The following is a 22,328-nucleotide window of genomic DNA, read 5'->3' as shown; positions in this document are numbered from 1 at the left end:
TATGGCATGCCATGGGTGCAGTACTGTGAGGTGGGACCAATGGATGGGCGTGTAGTTGCATGGGGTGGGCAGCATGTGTGGCCATTTACTACATGTTTGTATGTTGTGACGTTGTGTTGCGGGGGACATGAATTGGGGACTGCTTGCAGGTGCCCGTCACTGGTGGGGGTCATGGGTTGGGGCCTGCGTGCAGGTGCCCATCACTTGGTGGGTCATGGGTCAGGGCCTGCAATGCAGTGTATGGTGCCATGTGGGCTGCCTGCGAGGCATGACCAGGGGTTTTGGGCTGCCTGTGGGACATGTACATGGGCATAGGGGGTCCCCTGTGGTGTGGGCTGCCTGTGGGCTTGGTCAGGAGTGTAGGGGGTCCCCTGTGGCGTGGGCTGCCTGCGGGGCATGTACAGGGGTGTTGGGCTGCCTGCTGGGCATGTACATGGGCATAGGGGGTCCCCTGTAGCGTGGGCTGCCTGAAGGGCATGTACATGGGTGTAGGGGCATCCCCTGTGGCATGGGCTGCCTGTGGAGCATGGTCAGGGGTGTAGGGGGTTCTCCTGTGATGTGGGCTCCCTGTGGGGCATGGTCAGGGGTGTTGGGCTGCCTGTGGGGCATGTACACGGGTGTAGGGGGGTCCTCTGTTGCATAGGCTGCCTGTGGGGCATGGTCAGGGATGTAGGGTTCCCCTGTGTCGTGGGCTGCCTGCAGGGCCTGGTCACGGGTGTAGGGGGTCCCCTGTGGCGTGGACTGCCTGCGGGGCCTGGTCACAGGTCTAAGGGGGTCCTCTGTGGCGTGGGTTGCCTGTGGGCCTTGGTCAGGGGGGAGGGGCCTCCCCACAGGCTATTCACATGTAATAAGCACTTGCGTACCCCTGAGTACACGTACCCCGCTCGCGTCAGCCAAATCCCGTGATTAGCACACTCGCATAACCCTGAATATATGTTCTCCACTCGCGCCGGCCAAATCACGTGATAAGCGCACTCGCGTACCCCTGAATACACGTACTCCTCTCGTGCCAGACAAATCGCGTGATTTGCGCACTTGCATACCCCTGAATACACGTTCCCTGCTTGCGCCAGCCGAATCGCTTGATTTGTGCACTCGCGTACCCCTGAATACACGTACCCCACTCGTGCCAGCCAAATCACGTGATAAGCGCACTCGCATACCCCCCGGAATTGCACACCTGCGTCGTGAGGCCCTCGCATGCTGCCATCAGCCACGTGCCCCCCCTGCAGGCATCCCACAGCACAGGGGACCCCCTCTACACCCATTACCATGCCCCACTGGCAGCCCAATACCCCTGACCATGCTCCACAGGCAGCCCATCACCCCTGACCATGCCCCGCTGGCAGCCCATCATCCCTAAACATGCCCTGCAGGTAGCCCATCACCCCTGACCATGCCCCGCAGGCAGCCCAACAACCCTGACCATGCCCCACAGGCAGCCCATCACCCCTGAACATGCCACGCAGGCAGCCCATCACCCCTGTACATGCCCCACAGGCAGCCTATCACCCCTGACCATGCCCCGCAGGCAGCCCATCAGCCCTGAACATGCCCCGCAGGCAGCCCACACCACAGTGTACCCCCTGCACCTGTGTACATTCTCCGCAGGCAGCCCAAAACCCCTGAACATGCCCCGCAGGCAGCCCATCACTAATGAACATGCACCGCAGGCAGCCCATCACCCGTGTACTTGCCCCACAGGCAGCCCATGCCACAGGGGACGTCCTTGCACCCCTGACCATGCCCTGCAGGCAGCCCAAACCCCTGACCATGCCCCGCAGGTAGCCCATCACCCCTGAACATGCCCTGCAGGTAGCCCATCACCCCTGACCATGCCCCGCAGGCAGCCCAACAACCCTGACCATGCCCCACAGGCAGCCCATCACCCCTGAACATGCCACGCAGGCAGCCCATCATCCTTGTACATGCCCCGCAAGCAACCCACACCACAGGGGACCCCCTATACCCCTGACCATGCCCCGCAGGCAGCCTTTCACCCCTGAACATGGCCCGCAGGCAGCCCATCACCCTGTACATGCCCTGCAGGTAGCCCACACCACAGGGGACCCCCCTAAACCCCTGACCATGACCTGCAGGCAGCCCATGCCACAGGGGGAAATCCCTTCACACCTGTCACCATACGCACAGCCCTTTCCACGTGGGGGAGCATAGGGAAATGTTCACATGTTTTCGCTGGCGTGAGTGGGGTACGCGTATTCAAGGGGGTGCGCGAGTAGATTTTCACACGTTTTGGATGCCACGTGCCCCCCCTGCAGGCATCCCACAGCACAGGGGACCCCCTCTACACCCATTACCATGCCCCACAGGCAGCCCAATACCCCTGACCATGCTCCGCAGGCAGCCCATCACCCCTGACCATGCCCCGCAGGCAGCCCATCATCCCTGAACATGTCCTGCAGGTAGCCCATCACCCCTGACCATGCCCCGCAGGCAGCCCAACAACCCTGACCATGCCCCACAGGCAGCCCATCACCCCTGAACATGCCCCGCAGGCAGCCCATCACCCCTGTACATGCCCCACAGGCAGCCTATCACCACTGACCATGCCCCGCAGGCAGCCCATCACCCCAAAACATGCCCCGCAGGCAGCCCACACCACAGTGTACCCCCTGCACCTGTGTACATTCTCCGCAGGCAGCCCAAAACCCCTGACCATGCCCCACAGGCAGCCCATCACTAATGAACATGCACTGCAGGCAGCCCATCACCTGTGTACTTGCCCCACAGGCAGCCCACGCCACAGGGGACCTCCCTGCACCCCTGACCATGCCCTGCAGGCAGCCCAAAAACCCTGACCATGCCCCGCAGGTAGCCCATCACCCCTTAACTTGCCCCACAGGCAGCCCATCATCCTTGTACATGCCCCGCAGGCAGCCCACACCACAGGGGACCCCTTATATTTGTATTTGTATTTGTATTTGTATTTTATTTATAACGCGCAAACCAACAGGCCCGGAGGCATCAGGGCGCAATTTGTACAAGGTTACAGATATGCAGGTATAACAGAGAATCATTAAACATTTACACATGGGATCAGATATGCAGGTATAACCAAGAAACATTATATACATTTACAAGAGGATCTTATATACATATGTACAGTAGTGTCAGTGCCGATAGGTGATAGTAGCGGTCGGCAAGTCAGGGTAGGTCAGGAAGAAGCGCGAAGCCGGCCTTAAAGCTGGTTGAAAAGCCAAGATCTAGTATTGGCTTTGAAGGTATTGAAAGAGTCTTCCGCTCTAATTGTAACAGGGAGGGAGTTCCATAACTTGGAAGCTAAGACGGGGAAACTTGAGCCCCCTGCTTTTTGCAATTTAAATCTGGGGATCGCTAGACAGTGGGATTGGGCTGTTCTTAGAGGTCGGGAGGTAGAATGGCGCGACAGTCGACTACCAACGTAGATCGGGGCTTTGTTGGCTAGGCATTTGTGCGTAAGGGCGAGTGTTTTGAGTGAAATTCTCTGTTTGACAGGTAGCCAATTTAACTTACTTCTGGTTTCTGTGATGTGGTGGTGTCGGGGAATGTTTAAAGCGGCACGAATGGCGTTGTTTTGTGTCGTTTGAAGTCTGTTCAGGTTCTCTTGGCTGGTGCCAAGATAAAGAGCACTACAGTAATACATTTTAGCCATAATAAGGGTTCTCGCTAGCGTAACGCTGTTAGACGTAGTGAGGAATGGTCTGCAAGCTGCGATAAGTTTGCATGTGTATGCAGACGCAGATCTGACAGCATTAGTTTGTCGGGTTAATGAGAGTGTGGCATCAAGGTAGAAACCTAACGTTTTGGTATCTTTTGAGACACGAATGATATTACCATCTATGTTGAATGACTGATAGGACGGCTCTAGTCTGCTCAGGCGTTGTGCGGTGCCCAAGATCAGGAGCTCCGTCTTGTCATCATTCAAGCACAACTGATGTTGGGCCATCCAGGCTTGGATGACCAAGTAGACGTCGTTAAGGGCCTTGGTGTCACCTAGATAATCACCAGTGATGGGGATGAGTATCTGGGTGTCGTCCGCATAGTAGTATGGTTGACCAGATCGAATGCGGCTGAAAGGTCGAGAAGTAGTAGCATTGCTAGTTTGCCTTGATCCTTTAGAACCTCGTTTTGAGTTTTAAGGTCTAATAATGAGGTCTCCGTCCCGTGTCTGGGGCGGAAACCAGATTGTGGTAGACCTAGCAAGTTATTAGTTTCCAAGTAATTTTGGATCTGAAAGTATGCGGCACGGTCTAGGATCTTGAGCAGAAATGGTACCATGCCCCGCAGGCAACCTTTCACCCCTGAACATGGCCCGCAGGCAGCCCATCACCCTGTACACGCCCTGCAGGTAGCCCACACCACAGAGGACCCCCCTAAACCCCTGACCATGACCTGCAGACAGCCCATGCCACAGGAAGAAATCCCTTCATACCTGTCACCATACGCACAGCTCTTTCCACGTGGGGGAGCGTAGGGAAATGTTCACATGTTTTTGCTGGCGTGAGTGGCGTACGCGTATTCAAGGGGGTGCGCAGGGAGATTTGCACATGTTTTGGCTGACGCGAGCGGGGTACGTGTATTCAAGGGGGTGTGCGAGTAGATTTTCACACGTTTTGGATGCCGCAAGTGGGGTACGCGCAGTTTTTCATGCAATTACGGTGTAGGGGGGCTGTGTGCTGGTCCAGGGTTAGCTCAGGCCTTTGCGCCATATTGGGGATTTCTATGTCTTTTTCAGGTGCAAGGGGTGTTCCTGGGGGAGTTAATGGCGCTGCTGGATTTTCGCTGCACCATGGCTGCAAATGGCTCGGGAAATCCATGAATACACGGTGCGCCAAATGGCGCACGGTTGGCGCACGCTCCCTCTCAGTGCCAGGCACGCGCGCTACATCTGTGCCTGATTCTATGAATTGGCCCGACTGTTTGGACAGTTCTGATAGGATCACAAATGAATTAATATGTTAAGATGCACGTACAGGGAAATCCATTTTTTGACAGATGTTCTACTCATATTCTGGGTCCAGCTCATTGGATATTAATTGGTATGGAACAAATAATCAATGAAAAGAAACCGCAGGGTTGAGGAAGGCGTTAGGCGGAAGAGTCATGCGGGAGTTGGAACATACAGTAGTGCACACTTCTATTGGTGAGATATCTTATGTTTTAGTTAGAGCACAGAAGGGACTCATTGTGTGAGCACAAGTGCACTAGTCAACAGCATAGGAATGATAGAGGATCGGTTTGGACAAAAGCCTATGAATAGGAATTTATCCAACCAGCTAAGGGGCATGATTTATCCCATTCAGCGATGCCAAACAAAGGATACTTTATTGATGTCATTTTAGAGGCTGTATCCATATGGTCAAAAAGGAGGAAGGGAACTGAAGTAAGAAAATAAAAATAAAATCACAGTCCGACAGACTTAAGTGAACATTTGCAATTTGTGTATTTGTTTTTGTGTTTATTAGAGAGAAAGGTGCGTGCTTCTACCGTAAGCATACAATGCAAGTGGTTGGAGCAATACATGTTATGGTGTTCTAAACAGTAGATTGTATGTAGAGAACAGAAAATGATCCATGTTTTGAATGGCAAGAGGGGACATTAAAATGGGCACATAATAGTCTGGACAATAATTTACAATGATATATATTAATGTGCCAGAGGAGGACAGATGTGTCGATTAGGGCGGAGGGATAATACTTTGGCTAGGACTTTGGCACACCCACCGTGAATAACAGGAGGTGATTTTTAGGAGCTGTCTGAAAGGCTTGAAAAATGGCAATACTCAATATCAGGAAGTAGCGAGTTTTAAAAGGAGTGGGCAGCGAAAGCGAAAGAAAGTGAAGAAAGAAGTAGCAGTACAGTGACAATTAGGGAAGTGACAAACTGATCATGGTTTGGGATCACACATCATGAAGCAGTGAGTACATTGTGACTTAGCTAGCAAGGTATGTGTGGGCCCACCCATGAGTGGACTTTAAAAAAAAAGAGATGTTGAAAAGGGTCCAGTGAGGCATTGGAAGCCATCCCTCCTGACGGCAGTGGGAAGAGGTTGTAGAGTCAACTGATTGGTGGTATAGAGTGTGGGTGGACAAGTTTTTATTTTATGATGGAAAAAGTGTACAGAAAAAAACCAAGGAAGAGGCTGGAGCAGCAGTCATATCAGTTGAAAATAAGCGTGGACATCATAGTTGAAATATATTGTTCTGTAGGTTGTGAGTGCTGATAGCCGTGGGAGAAGAGGTAAAGAAATGCTGTAGCTTAATGGTTCAGTTCAGGAAGACCGCGAGGTTCCAACCCTTGAGGTATGGGCTCATGAGGTGGGTGTAAAGGATAATGGAGTGGGACAATGAGGTAGGAGGCTGGCTGCTGCGATCCAGATGGCTGCAGTCTTACAAGAATTAAGTGTAATTCAGCATAATGCCATCCAGTGAATGAGAGGGGACAGGTTAGAAGACATTCAGCAGGATAGTTTAAGGGTAAAGGAAGGGGAGGAGAAGAATATATGCATGTGGTTGGTAATTAGGTAGTTTGAGATGTGGATGAAGGCAATGATTTGGCGAGAGGGGAGATGTACAGTATGAAGAAAAGTGGGGCAATACTCCACATTTTGATAACCCCCATAGGAAATGGTGTATGAGCAGAGAAAAAAGTGTTCAAAAAAAGGTGAAGCATCAGTCCGATAGGTAGGAGGCCATACCTTGCCCCACAGATAGACAGGAACATGATTGGGTTTTAACCAATTCTCACCAAACCACAAAAACATTTAAAGGAAACCCCATTCCAAAACCCTGATGAGGAAGTTCATGTGGATGGGAGTGGTGTGAGAAATGAAGTCAACATATGTGGTTTTACACAACCCATGAAGTAATAGAAAGCACACAAATAAGGGGAGTAAGTAACTTGTGAAAGCACCATAGTGTTGGGTAAGCAAGTTAATATTTACTCTGACTCCCGCTATGCCATTGGGATAGTGCATGACTATGGTGGTATATGGAAGGATCAGGGTATTTAACTGTAGTGGGGAGCCCAATTAAAAATGTAGAATATAGGAATGCAGTCCTACAATTAATAGGTGTGTTGAATTCAGGGAATTTGTCCCTTCACCTCAAGGTGGAGTCACCCCCTTTGGGACAGGGCAGGTGAGACCACTATGCTTAACAACCCTAGGAGACAGGGCAAGAAGGATTTCACTGGGGGCGATCTCTACCTTAGGGGACAAGCGATCTCCAAGTAAAGCTGCCACCTTGCCTCCCTTTTCCTCAGAGTCACAAACATTGTTTGGATATACATGGATTGAGCAGTACCCTAATGTGCAGTGCCTTTTAAAGGTGATACAGGTGACTGCCTTGGTTTCTGACTTGGTTCAGTGAACACCCCTACCTGAAGATCAACACCAATGTTGTGTCTCCTTCTCATTGCAGGAAGGAACATAAAAGTCTCAAGGCCCATGCAGAAGTGAAGATAGCCAGCCTGAGAGTGATCCACACCAGCTTGTGCTGCAGCGCAGAGGAGGGACATTTCCATTCCTGGAGGACTCTCGAGGTAGGACCACATTGTTGACATGGCAGAGGAGGAAACTAGAGGCCAGTGGAATGCTGTTCAGTCCAGGAGGATGGTGGATAGCTAAAAGCTGCTAAACCAAGCGAGAAATGAGCTGCCACTGAAGCGGCCCAATGGCATCCGGCAATCCCGATGGCAAAATCATGTCGGTCACAGACAGGAGGAACCGAGGGCAAAGTTGCGGTTCCACAGCGCTGATAGTAGCAACGTCCCCCAATGAGTACTGCTGCAGGAGAACAGGTATGCGGCAGAATGGAAGAAGTGGTGAGGGCGGTGAGGCACCGAAGAAGACCATGAGTGGCTGAAACAGAGAAACTGAAAATCTGAAAGCCTAGTAGGCTGGAAAGTCCATGAGGAAACTGACACAGAGATGCCCATGAAGGGGTGAAAAAAACAAGAGAATTCAATGGCATGAGAGGCACGAAAGCCCATGAGGGGCTGGCACAGAAAATACCACATCACACAGAGACTACCCTCACGAGGGAGAGAAAGTAAGATGATAATCAAACGACCTGAGAGGCTGAAAGTCCATGAGGGGTTAACCCACTGAATACCATATGTGGAGTGAACGGCATAGAGTGTCTAGAGAGACTGAAGGGCCTGATAGCCATGCTGGGCTAAAAGATGGGAGAACCCAAAGGAAGCTAAGAGACACAACATGGGTAATCCTGAGACTGACATTTTTTTAAAGAAAAAGCAAGCAGGACCGTGGTTGTCATCAAGGAACGAGTTTAGAGCACCAACCACTCCACTGTTTTGGATTGATAGGAACACTTTCATGGGGGTCCCAAGCAACATTTTCTAAGAAGATATAAAGACTTAAAGGACCCCCCAATTTTGAGCTTTATCAGGAGGCTGGGGCTTGAGAGAGAGAACCAAAGACACAAGTGGATGGTGGTCAGAAGCCAGTTACCAGGAGTCAAGTAGAGTGGGAACCAACTTAATTAGACAGCATTTATATTGGTTACTTAATTAGTGGTAGGGATAGAACATAGGCTAGAAAAGGTTTGGATAGAGGGCACAATTGTTTTGAGACATCCTGACAAACATCAGTATATTATTTTCTTTGAAGTTAGGGATCCCAATCCCCATAGCTCTATGCCTAGTTCATGTTTTATTTTCTGTAATGAAACTTGTTGAACCATGTCTTCTTCTCTGTTTCCCATGTCCAACTTACCACAGAGGGTTCCCAAAAGAGATAGCGTTGTGAAGTGTGCAAAAACAAGCCAAACAAAAAATGATGAGAACAAAAGAAAACAAACTCTCTGATCAGACAGCACAGGGGGACGGGCGGGGCGGGGGTTCCCTTTCCTTAAGATCTTGGCAGGTAAATGATGCCTCAGATGTAAATGCAGTAAGAAAAACGCCAACATGGAACACTTGAGCAAGTGTCTGAGTTGCATGAGCAGGCACCATATATAGAAAGTAATGCATAGGTAAAGGCAGAACGTTCGCTTCACAGTAGTAAACATTGGGCTTCTTCTGACAGACATTGGTTATCCCAAAAGCATTACAAGCATGTCAAGCATATTTCTAAAGAGAAATCTGCATAGCGTTGCACACTTATCGAAAGGGGGAATGGCAACACGAATGAAAAAAGAATGGCATGCTCCAGCTTATTATCAAATTGAAGAACAATTAATCCAAAGGTGCATGATATTAGCACCAACATGTAGGAAATACAAGGCATGTACCGTGTTAGGCGGAAACCTGTGCAGTTCCCTCTGGGACCACTGCAAAAGATTTAGGGCTACAGGTGTTTGGCAGTAAACCCACTTGGTAGCAGTCTGTACCACACAGATTCACTTGGTAGCTGTGGCTGAGCAGTCAGACTTCCCTCAAGAAGAGTTAAGCAGTATGTGGAGTATACAATATAGGGCAATTCTTCACAGTAAGACAAGCAAACACGCAACAAGGCTCAGTGTAAAGATATTAAGGTATTTATTTATAACGCAACATCTATCGAAAACACTATGGCACTATCACGGCAAACAAGTCAAATACAATTACTCTACGAAGAAGAAACGATCAATCCCCCTAACAATATTTCGACAAGTCTAGGTTCTACCGGCATCACTTATTTGCAGACAGAGGTGTATGCCTCAACCTAGATGGCACTCTAATATCAGTTAGGACGGGAGAGAAATATAAGCAGGTTACGAAATCAACACAGTTCAAGACTTCACGGGAAAAATGCAAGGCAAGAAGACAAGAACCACAATAGATCATAAAGTTCAGAGGCCAGGCCCACTCGGAGAGAGGCAAGGCGATAGGTCCCAAAAAGTCTCTTTGTGGAAATGTGTTCGAGTCTGTGTAGCAAATTGTTATTGGAAGATTGAACCAGTTCAGAACAATACGTGAGAAAAAGCTTGGAGGCGACCCAACGGAAAGGAGAGGATTTAGACACCTCGCTCGATCCGATCGAAAGGGAAGCCAGGCGGACACGGTACCTTGTTTGTGGAGGGCAGCTCCGGCGGGGGCAGTTGTTCCTGGTGGTGGATGCACGTCGGGTCTTTGCCAAGAGTAGAGATGATCTTGTCGTCGAAGAAAAGTGAAGTCCGGTGCACCACCAGGGAAGAGACCAGCCGCGGAGCGCTCCGTCACAAGGCACCACCTTTTGGTCGCGGTACAGGGGTAGTGGCTATCCGGTTGCCGAGGTGCTCTGCACGGGCAATTCGACCACTGCGTCCTGAGGCGAAGAAAAAGCAAAGGGGACTGGTTGTTCCCACCAGTCAGGGTAAGAGACACTCCGACAGGGAGATCTCCTCTCTCGTCGGGAAGTGGTGAGTCGGTTCCGCAGGGCTCCACCGGAGGTGTCTTCGTGCAGGTCGGCTCAGCGTTACCCTCGTCGGATTCTTAGGTCCTGTGGCGACTTCTGAAGATCCAGTCCCAAAAGCCCTGCTTTTATGCAGAAAACCCCCATTCATTCAGCCTAGCTGTCAATCAACACACGCTAAGTGGTGAGCGGGGAGGTTCACCACTTGGGCCAATCACACCAGAGTGCGACCGGAGTTGGCAAGGCAACTCGGTCCAGGGTGCCTAAACCCCCTCCCACACCCCTGTGGTAACCCAGACAGATTGGCACCACTTTGGAGGGTCTTTGTACAGAGGCCCGCCAAAAGTGGAACAAAGGGCTCAACCTTTGGTTTAGGAGTCACAGAGACGAACACAGACGCCATTTTAAAAACCGAGTTCTGGCAGAAAATACCATCCGATAAACTTATTATAAGATATAAGACCGGTGGTACGTTAGAGATTAACGAGAAAAAGTATCAATCTCTAACAATGGGACGAATCCCATAGGGTTATGTTCGGGGTCGAACATAACAAGTAGTTTCCACTGCCACCAGCTAAAACTCAACGAGGGGGGGCGGGACAGTGCCCCCTCGAGTAACAGACCTAGGAGTAATCGAATTACCCCTACTAATACGTCCACAATATTTAATTTAGGTCTAGTAAAGCCAATGGTGACTTTACATGCCCGGGGAGACAGTAGTCAGTCCCCGGGCATGGAGTCTATGGTGGAGGTCCGCTAGGACGCCCCAGTGTTACGGCACGTAGGGTGCGGTGTAACACACATAGCAAACATATGAGACCCTATGGAGTAAAAGACCCCATAGCCCATAGAACACATTGACATTCAAAGGAATTACAAACATTCATGTCCAAGAGTGGGAGGAAAAGAGTCTCACTCTTGGCAGGATGGAAAAAAACAAACTCCAGAAATCCAGCAAAGCTGCTGGGGGACTCACTAGGTTAGGAAATTCAGCCTAAACAGAGAATTCTCCCTAACATACCGCAGTTGGCACATGCTGCCACTTGCACCTCATTTATGCAGCTCCAGTGTGATGTTATACAAACAAATGCCAAGGTTGCACCCTTGGAGCGTGTACTTTACGGATTTAATGAATATTGTATGACATGTTATAGATTTCTGCCCCATGCTATACACACCCCCCTCTCTTGTCCTACAATCTTTAAATTTGAGGTGACTATATTATGAATGTGTATGTTAATCATAGAGGAGGTATACTGTGGGATATACACATACCAAAAGTAAAAGTGCCCTGTTTCTGAAAAGCCACATTTGGATATTGGAACACAGGATAACTGTCCTTGGGCCTCATTACGACCCTGGCGCTAAGGGGTCTGCGCCAGCGTTAGCTGCGCGGACCCCTTACCGCCAACTACGAGTTCCAGGAGCGCCATGGTCATTTTTCCGCCCGCTTTTTGCGGGCGGAAAAATCCATGGCGCTCTGGGACCTTGGTGTTAATTACGCCACCGTATTTTACGGTGGCGTAATTAACTCCTTCCCCACTCCCATTGAGCCCTATGGGGCCGAAATGGGAATGGGGAAGGGTAAATGGGTCAATGGGGACTTACCGCCCCGCCGACCTCGGAATGGGGCGGTAAGTCCGCCATCCGCCATGGCGTAAAGGGACTTTGCGCCATGGCCGGAAAGTCCGTCGATGGCGGAAAAAATCCGCCAGGGTCGTAATGAGGGCCCTTGTCTGGTTTGAAATCCTTAGGGAAATATGCACATCACTGTTAAACAGTCTGTTTCTTTTTTTAAATAAAGTGATCCAAAACATCGGAAGAGCCACAGGTTGTTTGTCCCTGCAGTAGATGGACTGTGGTAGCTCTCTCTGCCACTTTCTTAACCTCTTCCTTTAACCCACCTCCACCCCTGATCGAGCTATTAGCTCACATTGTCCAGGATGTGCATTAATACAATTGTGAAATGCACTGTTATTGGCCTAACCAATGCATTGAAGAGGAAAACAGTTGTCATAATCCGAAAGAGATGTAAAGTTGGTGTAGCATTGTCGTAGGAATCCTATTTTACTTGTGTCGAAGCAGAACATTTAATTGAGAATCGGTAGGAATATAGTTCTATTGAGCTAGCCCTCTTAGTATCCTTATGCATAAAAGGCACACATATAAATCAATAATGTGTAAAGAGGACCCTCTAGGGTGTCAGTGGAAACAAATGCCAAGATCAATTTGGGTCGAGGTTACTTTGAGAAATATTTAACACACAGCATTGCAAAGAAACAAACCAAATAGAACACAGAGACACACAGATCTTTGCACAATTTCAAATTGCGCTGCCCGGCCCCCAGAACCAGGCCCTTTTCATACTTTTTTGCTTAATTAGTAAGACTAAAGGAGAGTGGAATATTATTACCATGATACAGTAAGGAGGGTTGGGTTTCTTTGATGAACACAATACGTTATACTATTAATCCAGAACGTCTCAGGCACCTCCAGATCAGAAGCTTAGTCTATGTGCGATAGCCATGCTTCTGCGAGCAGGGAATACAATCACACATTGAGAACAGTGTTAGCAGTGGTAGCATGAAGGCATTTTATCAGTAGCTTTTCATTCTGTTCTTCTCAAGCACGCATTAGCCAAGATGGTTTCCATTTTCCAAATAACTCAGGCCTAGCCTATGAAATGAATAACATTTCCCATAGTCACATTATGTCAATTTACAAATAAAATCCCATCTATGTTCTCATTTGCATTTTTCCTTCACAAGAGTGTTTGATGCTCACTTTGATTGTTATTGTTTTTGTTGTCAGTATAACTCCTGAGGTACACTGGGAGACTTTGTGGAATCACTTATGACATGTGATCAGGGTGGATATTAACATGTGTCCGTTAAGACCATAATAGTTTAGCTATTAATCACATGGACAAAAATAGAAAACAGTGTGTGTACTTTAGGGAACTGCATGGTCTCTCAGATGCATGTAGACTGCCTAATCTGACAAAGAGAGACTACACATTATTTTCAGCTACTCAACATTCTCTTTATACAGTAGACATGCTTCTCACATTTAAGGAATCGACAAGAGCAGCCATATCCTCTGAGATTGAAACTATTTTGCTCTTGAATAATCTGCTAATAAGCATGTAATTAGACTTAACAGAACACACAAGCTTAACTCAGTGATTGATCCTCTTCATACTAAGAGATAAAGAAATTGCAAGTAGTGTCAAAACAGAAATAAAATCATTAATTGATACAAACTTAGGTTCCATGGCAAATTAAGGTGTGCTATTGGACTCTCTGAAAGACTGTAGCTGACAGATGCTATTGAAAGAATTGGAAAGAACAAAAAGATAAGAGGCCTTAGAAATATCCAAACTGATGTCACTACTACACAAGCTAGATGCTAGACAAAGATAGAGGGATCAAATGCTTCTTAAAGGAGAGAAATGGGAAAAGGTAAATAAGGGGTACTCGAAAAAGCAAGCAAAGTATGCTCTGTTTAGGGCAAGACGGAAATACTGAGAAGGTGGAGACTGGGCTTGGTAAACTGTTCACCCACAAAGAAATAAACAGGTGGTTTCATGAGTATTATACCAAACTGCTCAAAAAAGAGAACTCTCCATTAGAGGATGTCAGGATATTCAAGGAGAACGTTAACCCTGGGGGATTGGAAGTGTTAGACAGACTGCCTCAATGGCAAACCATAACTGGACAAACTTAGACAAGGCATATAGGAACTAAGGCCTGGGAAGGTACCAGGCACAATGGTTTTATAGCTTGTTTTTACAAACACATTCATTATTGTCACATTAGCTCCCTTTCTGATGAAATCCTCCACAACTCAATATACATTCGAGTCTTCCATGACACAATGATGATATTGGTGTTTCCTAAACCATGCAGAGATACCTTTGGTCTTTGGCAACTACTCTGGGCAATTCAACTGGAACACTTTGTAGTAAAGATATTTCGCCTGATCCCAGCGGGATGCACAAAGAGCAGAATGGGAACACAAACATCTATCAGATACTCAGCATCATGTACCACATCAAGGAAAGTATTGATCATAAAGTGCTTGTGAATCTTGATACACTGAAGGCGTTTGACATTGTTGACTGTCGATACATATTTGAAACTATGAGACACTTTAATGTATGTGAACAATACAAATCAGTTTTTAAACTTTATGGGGGGCATACTAAGATACACACCAGTGGATGCCTCTCTAACAATATTATGTTCGAAAAGAGCACCAATCAATGTTTGATATTGCCATAGGACCTCTACCATAATTAACATGAGATATAATTCAACTCATAGGGCCTCATTACACGGAAGGCGGTAAGGGTTAACGGTCACCGGTAAGGGTACCGGTGACCGTTAACCCTTACCGCCTTACTACAAGGTCCCTTTGCGGGACCCGACCTTAACAGCTGGTGTAGACCAGCCGTTAAAGTTGGGACCCGCAAAGGGACCTTGGTGCTAATTATGGTACCGCAATTTGCGGTACTGTAATTAGCTCCTTCCCCATTCCCATTATGCCCTACGGGGCATAATGGAATGGGGAAGGCCCATGGAGAAAGGGGGAATTACCGCCCAGCCAACCTTGGAATGGGGTGGTAATTCCCCTTTCCTCCATGGTGGTACCGGTATGGTACCGGCGGCAACCATGGTGCTAATAGCACCATGGTTTACCGCCTACCGTGTAATGAGGCCCTATAGAACCAAGATTGGTAGAGCAGAAAATAATGTTGTTACATAAAGATAAAGTGTTGAGCAAACATAGCCCTACCAAACAAGTGAACAGTATCTCAGGCTTTGTACCTGTTGAAAAAATGATACCAGTGTATGTGATCATGTCAAAACACACTGGCGGTCATTACAACCTTGGTGCTAAGTGCACCAACTTTACCACCATGGTGTAAACTACGTTTACACCATGGTGGATGGCGGATTTACCGCCCCATTCCAAGGTGAGTGGGGCGGTAAATCCCCATTTCCCATTTTCCCTTCCCCATTCCCATTTTTGCCCCATAGGGCATAATGGGAGTGGGGAAGGTGCTAATTACGCCGCCGTAAATTACGGCGGCGTAATTAGCACCATGGCGGGTTAGCGCCATGGACTTTAACGCCTGCCAAAAGCAGGCGTTAAAGTGGGAATCTGGCGTTAAGGGTTAACGGCGTTGTTAACCCTTAATGCCGGGGTTGTAATGACCTCCACTATGTACACATGGCTTTCTGTTTAAAGATAATATTGGGGGATTCATTGCATAAAGCACTTTGCACATGTAGACTTCTCTGCAATACACAAATACATAATGTTAACCCATACACACTGTTTACGAAACAGTTATTTATTAACATGTGAGAGATGCAACACTAAACTAAAGCCCTCTCTTAATGAATGACATAGAGAGCGTCCCTTCAGCTCTTGCCGTCCTTTGCTCACCTGTGTTTTGCAGAGTGAGGTCTTGTTTTGATTAGTAGAAAAGGTGATTACAAGCCAATTTATGATCAAATGTATTTATGTGTTTATTGTGCATGTATGACTGTAAATTCGTTCCATTGATATAATTTTGACAGAGCACGTACAAGCACTGATAAACTAATCACGCAATACAAATCACATATTAAAACTCCAAAAAGTTCATGAAACTTTACATATACACACTTAAAATCCATACTTTAAGTATATACGCAAAAAGCCTTTTTCAAACAATTAATAAAATAGAGTATCAAAAACTTCAGTTCATATTTTCTTTGCTGCTATTATAAATTGAAAGCCTAGATATCTTACTCCATGTACTACTTCGAAATTGGTGTGATAAAGTTTCCAATTAAAGTTACTTTTTTATATTGTGAGTAACGTTTATAATCTTTCATTGTCTGTATTAATATTCTGGTCATCATTCATTGACCCTCCTGTGGTGTCCCAGGTCCTAATTTCTTCTTCTGCTCCTCTATTACATTTTTAATTGTATTACTTTCCTTAAAGCCACATCGTTTCTGATGCTTGTGAATCTGCTTAGAATCACATGCTGTGCATATAGTCCAACATCTAGTGGTAATCACATGGTATTGCATCTTTTTTTTCCGAAGATCGAAAAGGGACGTCGACCTGGGAGTGCCCTTAACACTATCCCTATCATGACATGTAGTGTACCCATGATGCCTTATGCGTCGAAGTCCCCCAGATCGTTTTTTTCTACCATGCACTGCTACTACATGATTTCTGATCTATGCGCCTGTTAATCTGATACTGCACGGCTACTACATGATCTCTAATCTATACAATTTGTTAATCTGTTACTGCACTGCTACTATTCCGCTTCCTCCTCATGAGAGGCAGCCTGCCCAGTTTGTATACAGATTCCCACTTTGCCCCTATTTTGTCACTATGCTTGTTCACATGCCCGAAGTAGCCCCTGCACCATGAGGTGAGGCTTTTCCAGCTTGTGTAAGCACATCTATTTTGTCCACTGTGCTTGTTTGCATGCCTGAAGTAGCCCCCTGCACTATGATGTGAGGCTTTGCCAGCCCCTGTATATACACCTATTTTGGCCACTATAAGTATCCCCATGATCATGAGGTGAGACTCAACAAGGTGCGCAGGTACCACCTACCATTGATGTAATCCATATGCATATTCGTGCACTCTATGAACTGTACTATGCACTTTCGGTTTGGTCCGTTGATAATAAATGCAAAAATAAATAAATAAAATATTGTTCAACTACTTTCAAACGCCTTTGCAGGCAAAAAGGTGTTTTATCCAATAACATAATGTCATTGGCATTCGCCAACCAATGTCTTCATTTTCCCTGAAATATAACCTTTATTATTCAGCCCCATCTGTAAATAAGTAGCTTTATGTAATAGCATCATTATTTTCAATGAACCATCAGGTACTACCAAGGTGCAACACAATATTGTTTAAATGTATATATACTCCTGAACATTATTTTATACAAAGAAGCTGTGTTTTCACCTACAGTAGTGTGGGGACATTCATTTGAGGGGCTTGGGGACTCACTGTACTAAAGAACCAGCCTGCATCAACTCCTGAAAGTTTAAGCCTTGATTGCTCGTCCATTGCTACCCATTGAGAGCATTGGCTGGTGTGTTCTGTGCCTTTACCCTAACATATAGAGGGCAAAAGTACAGATAGCCCCCACCAGTCTTTACAATCATCTTTTAAAGGAAGTGATTGGAACATAAGCTGTCTGGAAAACTGGACACAAGGGAGGGAAAGTTGGACCATATCTTTTCAGTGTCAAGGCCAAAATCTGCTTTCTCTCGAGCCACCTGTTGCCACCACATAGGCAGCACCTAGACTGGTTTGCAGTATGACAACATAACTAACAATTATGCGATTTTGTGAAATGTAAACTTTACATATGAAATATATGTAGGTGATACAGGCAAATTGTTTTAAAATGCTGGTTAGAAAGAACAAACATTGTTCTCCTGATTCTAATGACACGTTACTGCTGTTGTGTTAGCATTGCATGTCTCAAAGGTTTCTTGATGTGCTTAGGCATTTAGATTTTCCCTTCTCCATCTTAACTTCTACACAATCTATTTCATGATTTCACCTTTGGGTTGCCCCAGATCTGCGAAATGTGGGCAAGGAAGTGAAAGTATTGCTTGTTTCTAAACACCATTTTACTTCCCACCTGTGAGAACTGTGCGCTTGACTTAAGTAAGTGTAAGTACTAAAAGTACCTGCCTTATGAAAGTATTTAAGGGTACAAAATGTGCTATTCCAACCTAAGTCAAATACACCACACAGCACTGGACAGAAGCAGCTTGGCTGATGAGGGAGGGATGAAAGGAGCCGAAGAGTTGACTGGAAGCATGTTGCAGTACTTGAAGTAGCTTCTTAGGTTTCGCTAGAGGGAGCTTCAGGCTCTTTGACAATCCTATAGATTTATTTTTTGTTTTGTTAAAACTGGCATTTTTGATTTTAAAGTAAGCAATCATTTTAGATCTAGCTTGAGGGTGATTGGGGATCTGTGTCAAACCTGTGGATTATTTTATCTTGTTTACAACTTGCATTTTTACTTTAAAGCTTTAATCAATATAGACACAAACCAATACAATGGTTTGTGAATGGGTGAGAAGTTGTGTACTTGTCTATGGTACTTCGACGAATACTTAAAGTGAAATTGAGAGGTTGAAATTTTGAAATGTACTGCCAAGATAATTGACTGCTACATAGAATTTTTTTTTGATATAGAATATCTTTTCAATTAATATTGTTGGATGATGTCTCATGTGTAACCATTACATTTTGTAAGGAAAATGCCTGATTTTGCAATGGTTTAAAAAATGTATGCTATGTCATGTATTTGAACATGAAATTACTATGTGAATGTGATTAGCAGAGAGTTTGTGCATATTGATAAAAAAACACTGAGAATGGATAGGGGCAGAAATTAAACTAGTACGCTTCCTTTCTAGCATAACCAAGAGCAGAGCCTTTTGGGAACACCAGAATTATCACTCATCTTCATAGCTAACAAATATGTCTTTGATAAAGAGTTGTATGACTGAATCACTGAACAGCTAATGCACACTGGATTTTGTGCTAATTTCTTTCAAAACTCAACCTGACATTAAGGTATTTTATGACAATGAACCATATATATACATTACAGGGCAATCAGTAGCGGCCCTATAGTTATTTATTTATTTATTTATTTATTAAATTTATATAGCGCGCAGGCAGCCCAGGGGCATTGTGGCACTGTTACTTGCAGGAAGACTTAGTTACAATGTGAGCAGGTTGTGCCTTGGGTTACATTAAGGCAGTGACCTGTGATCAGATATATCACATAATACATCATACAATACAATTATGAGGGCTAGGCCATGTAATTGTTAGATGAACAGGGTCGTTTTCAGGGTTTTCCGAAAGGCGGTCAGTGAGGGTTCAGAGCGCAGGGAGCTAGGGAGGGTGTTCCAGTGTACGGCAGCGAGGTACGGGAAACTGGAGCCCCCTGCTCTGGTCTTTTTTACCCTGGGTACTGAGAGCATGCTGGCATAGGGTGATCTAGTGGGTCTTGTGGAGGAGACCAGGTGGATCCTCTGCGAAAGGTACATTGGGGCGGCAAGATGGACACATTTGTGGGTGATGCTTAGAGCCTTGAATAGGATCCTCTCCTTTATGGGGAGCCAGTGGGAAGCTTTTCTGGCAGCGGTGATGTGCTCTCTCTTGGCAATGCCTTGTGCAGCGCGTAGGGCACTGTTCTGTATTACTTGGAGCTTCTCAAGATTTTTGTTGGAGGTCCCAAGGAAAAGAATATTGCAGTAATCAAGTCGCGAGCCGGTTATGGCCCTGGCTATGTTAGTGCAGGTGTCTTTTGACAGATAAGGTCTGATTGCGTTAAGGAGTTTTGCATGGTAAGCGGCAGAGGAGGCAATGGCGTTTACTTGTCTGGTCATGGATAGATTGGAGTCTAAGTAGACGCCTAGTGTTTTTACCGTGTCAAGTACTGGGATCGTGATTGAGTCAATGGTGAAATGGCTGAACTGAGCATCAAGTTTCTTGATGGTGTCAGGGGAGCCTACGAGTAGGAGCTCAGTTTTGTCGGAGTTAAGGCAGAGGCCATTGATAGCCATCCACATTTGAATTGTGTTGTAGATGTTGTTGAGGGTAGCAGAGTCCGTGTCATAGTTGCCTGTCAGAGTGAGAAGGATCTGTGTGTCGTCGGCGTAGTTGGTGTAAGAGATGCCCATGGCGTCAAGGATGAGGAAGAGGGGGCGGGTGAAGATGTTGTAGAGGGTGGGGGAGAGGCAGGAGCCTTGGGGCACCCCACATAGCATGATAGAGGGTGATGCAGTGGCTAGGTCGGAGAAGACCTGCATGGTCCTGCCTTGGAGGAAGGAGGCGATCCATGTAATGGCTTCTTGAGAGAAGTTGGCTGTGGAGGAGAGGTGGTGGCAGAGGATGTCGTGGTCTACAAGATCAAAGGCTGCCGACAGATCCAGGAGAAGGAGCAAGGCAGGTTTGCCTTGGTGCCTTGCGTCGTCCATTTGGTTTTTTAGGTCGAGTAGGGCGGTCTCTGTCCCATGCCTAGGGCGAAAGCCGGATTGTCTCAGTCCAAGGAGGTTCTGTTCTTCGAGGAAGTGCTGGACCTGCAGGTAGGCTGCTTTGTCTAGAATCTTGAGGAGGAAAGGGACAGTGGTGATGGGGCGGTAGTTATTAGGGGAGGTGGGGTCAAGTGTGGGTTTCTTTATGAGGGGTCGGACCCATGCTTCCTTTAGGCAGGCGGGGACTCTCCCCGTGGTGAAGGAGGCGTTGACGAAGGCTGTTAGAAAAGGGGCCAAGGTGTCTGCGCAGTCTTTGATGATGGAGGTTATAGTTATAGTTATGTTGCTCAACCCATAGGAGTTACTTACAACTTTGCCCCCACTAAATGAATCCTGACCAAACTTTGTAAAATAAGTATATGGTCCCCTCGGTCTGATTCTGCAAAGTCTGGTGAGGTTTTGTCAAGTGTGGGGCAAAGTTATGGAGGGTCCCAAAATGTATGGTTTTCCTCATAGACGCAATGGACAATTTCTTTTGCTCACGCGTCCAGTCCAAACCACTGGACGGATAGTCACCAAATGTACACTAGGAGCGGCTGCTTAATCCTGAAAGCATGCTTTTGTACATTTGGTGTAAATAAGTCCAGTAGTATTTTTAAAAAATGGGCAAACAGTAGGTTAAAAAATGTGTGATATCTGGGTTCGAGCTGGGGACTCATGTCCCTATTTTGTCCACTGACCGGTCTCTGATTGGTCCAGGGGCTGTTGTGATGTCCGGGGAGATCAGATGCACCCAAGATTGGATGGTGAAAAGCATGTAAACGGCCACCATTCCAGGGGCACCTGCTGGAATCCATGGACAGTACGCTGAGGGGAAGTCTGGAAAACACATTTTGGGTTATTTAATGGCTGACATAGTGCCAATAAGGTTGGGCGAATGGATTAGAGATGATATGGGGCTGTTTTTCTGGTCGAAAAAGTCTGTGGACAGCAATGTGAATGAGCAGCTTGGAAAACACAATTTAGGTTATTTGATGGCTGAAATAGGGCATAGAAAGGGTAGGGGGATAGAATGAAGATGATATGCAGTTGTTTTTATAGATGAAAATAGGGTTTGCAGATGCTGCCGAGTCTGCAGTCAGTTTCGGAGTCCGCAGACACCAAATCAATGGCTGGGGATATAGGGTGAGTTTTGTTATTTGCAGGGGTATTTTATGTACTGTTATATGGTTTCATTATATTGTGGTGGTTGTGGGCATGCGTGTGGCCTCAAGAATCTGGCCACTGACTACACAACCATTATAGTAATATGTGTATAGTAAATATAGGTTTTGGAGTATCAGAGGTGTTGTTACATTCAAACCAACCACTTCTTTTTTGACATATGCAGTATAGGACACTGAAGTGGTTGTGGAACCAGTGTAGTACATTATACCTACTGTTGTGAAGGTTTTCTTGCCAAGAGATACTTGGTAGTGTGTGAAGCTAGTAAGCTTATAGTTATTTTTGGTACCATCTGCATTGTATCTAAAAAGCAATAGTATGAGATATTGGCTATGTGAGTTGATTTGCATACTGGAACAATTGTCTGAATTGCAAAAATGGCATAATAGGCCATGATTTGCTTTCTGAATAAGCTGGTGAAATGGAATGGATTCACAATGTGGTATGGATACATATACAAATCATTCATTTAGGGTATGCTCCTGTGAAACATGGTTGCAGAGAGTGCATGTATGTTTCCACGTGTATGAAATCTGGAAGATTTCATTCATAGGGATGCTTTTGGTTTCTAATACTTGTAGTAAGTACATTAGGAATTATTGGGGATCTTCTAGTGGGTTAATGGTAATGTATAAGAGTACTATTCCCCCGCAAGCTGAATACAGATAGCATGATAGGCTGATCAATGGTCCCAGTATTGCAAAACATCTGAATTATAGTGCTTTTTG

Source organism: Ambystoma mexicanum, chromosome 1q (assembly GCF_040938575.1).
Source record: "Ambystoma mexicanum isolate Mex_15411 chromosome 1q, UKY_AmexF1_1, whole genome shotgun sequence".
NCBI classification, from domain to species: domain Eukaryota; kingdom Metazoa; phylum Chordata; class Amphibia; order Caudata; family Ambystomatidae; genus Ambystoma; species Ambystoma mexicanum.
This window is presented reverse-complemented; position numbering follows the sequence as displayed.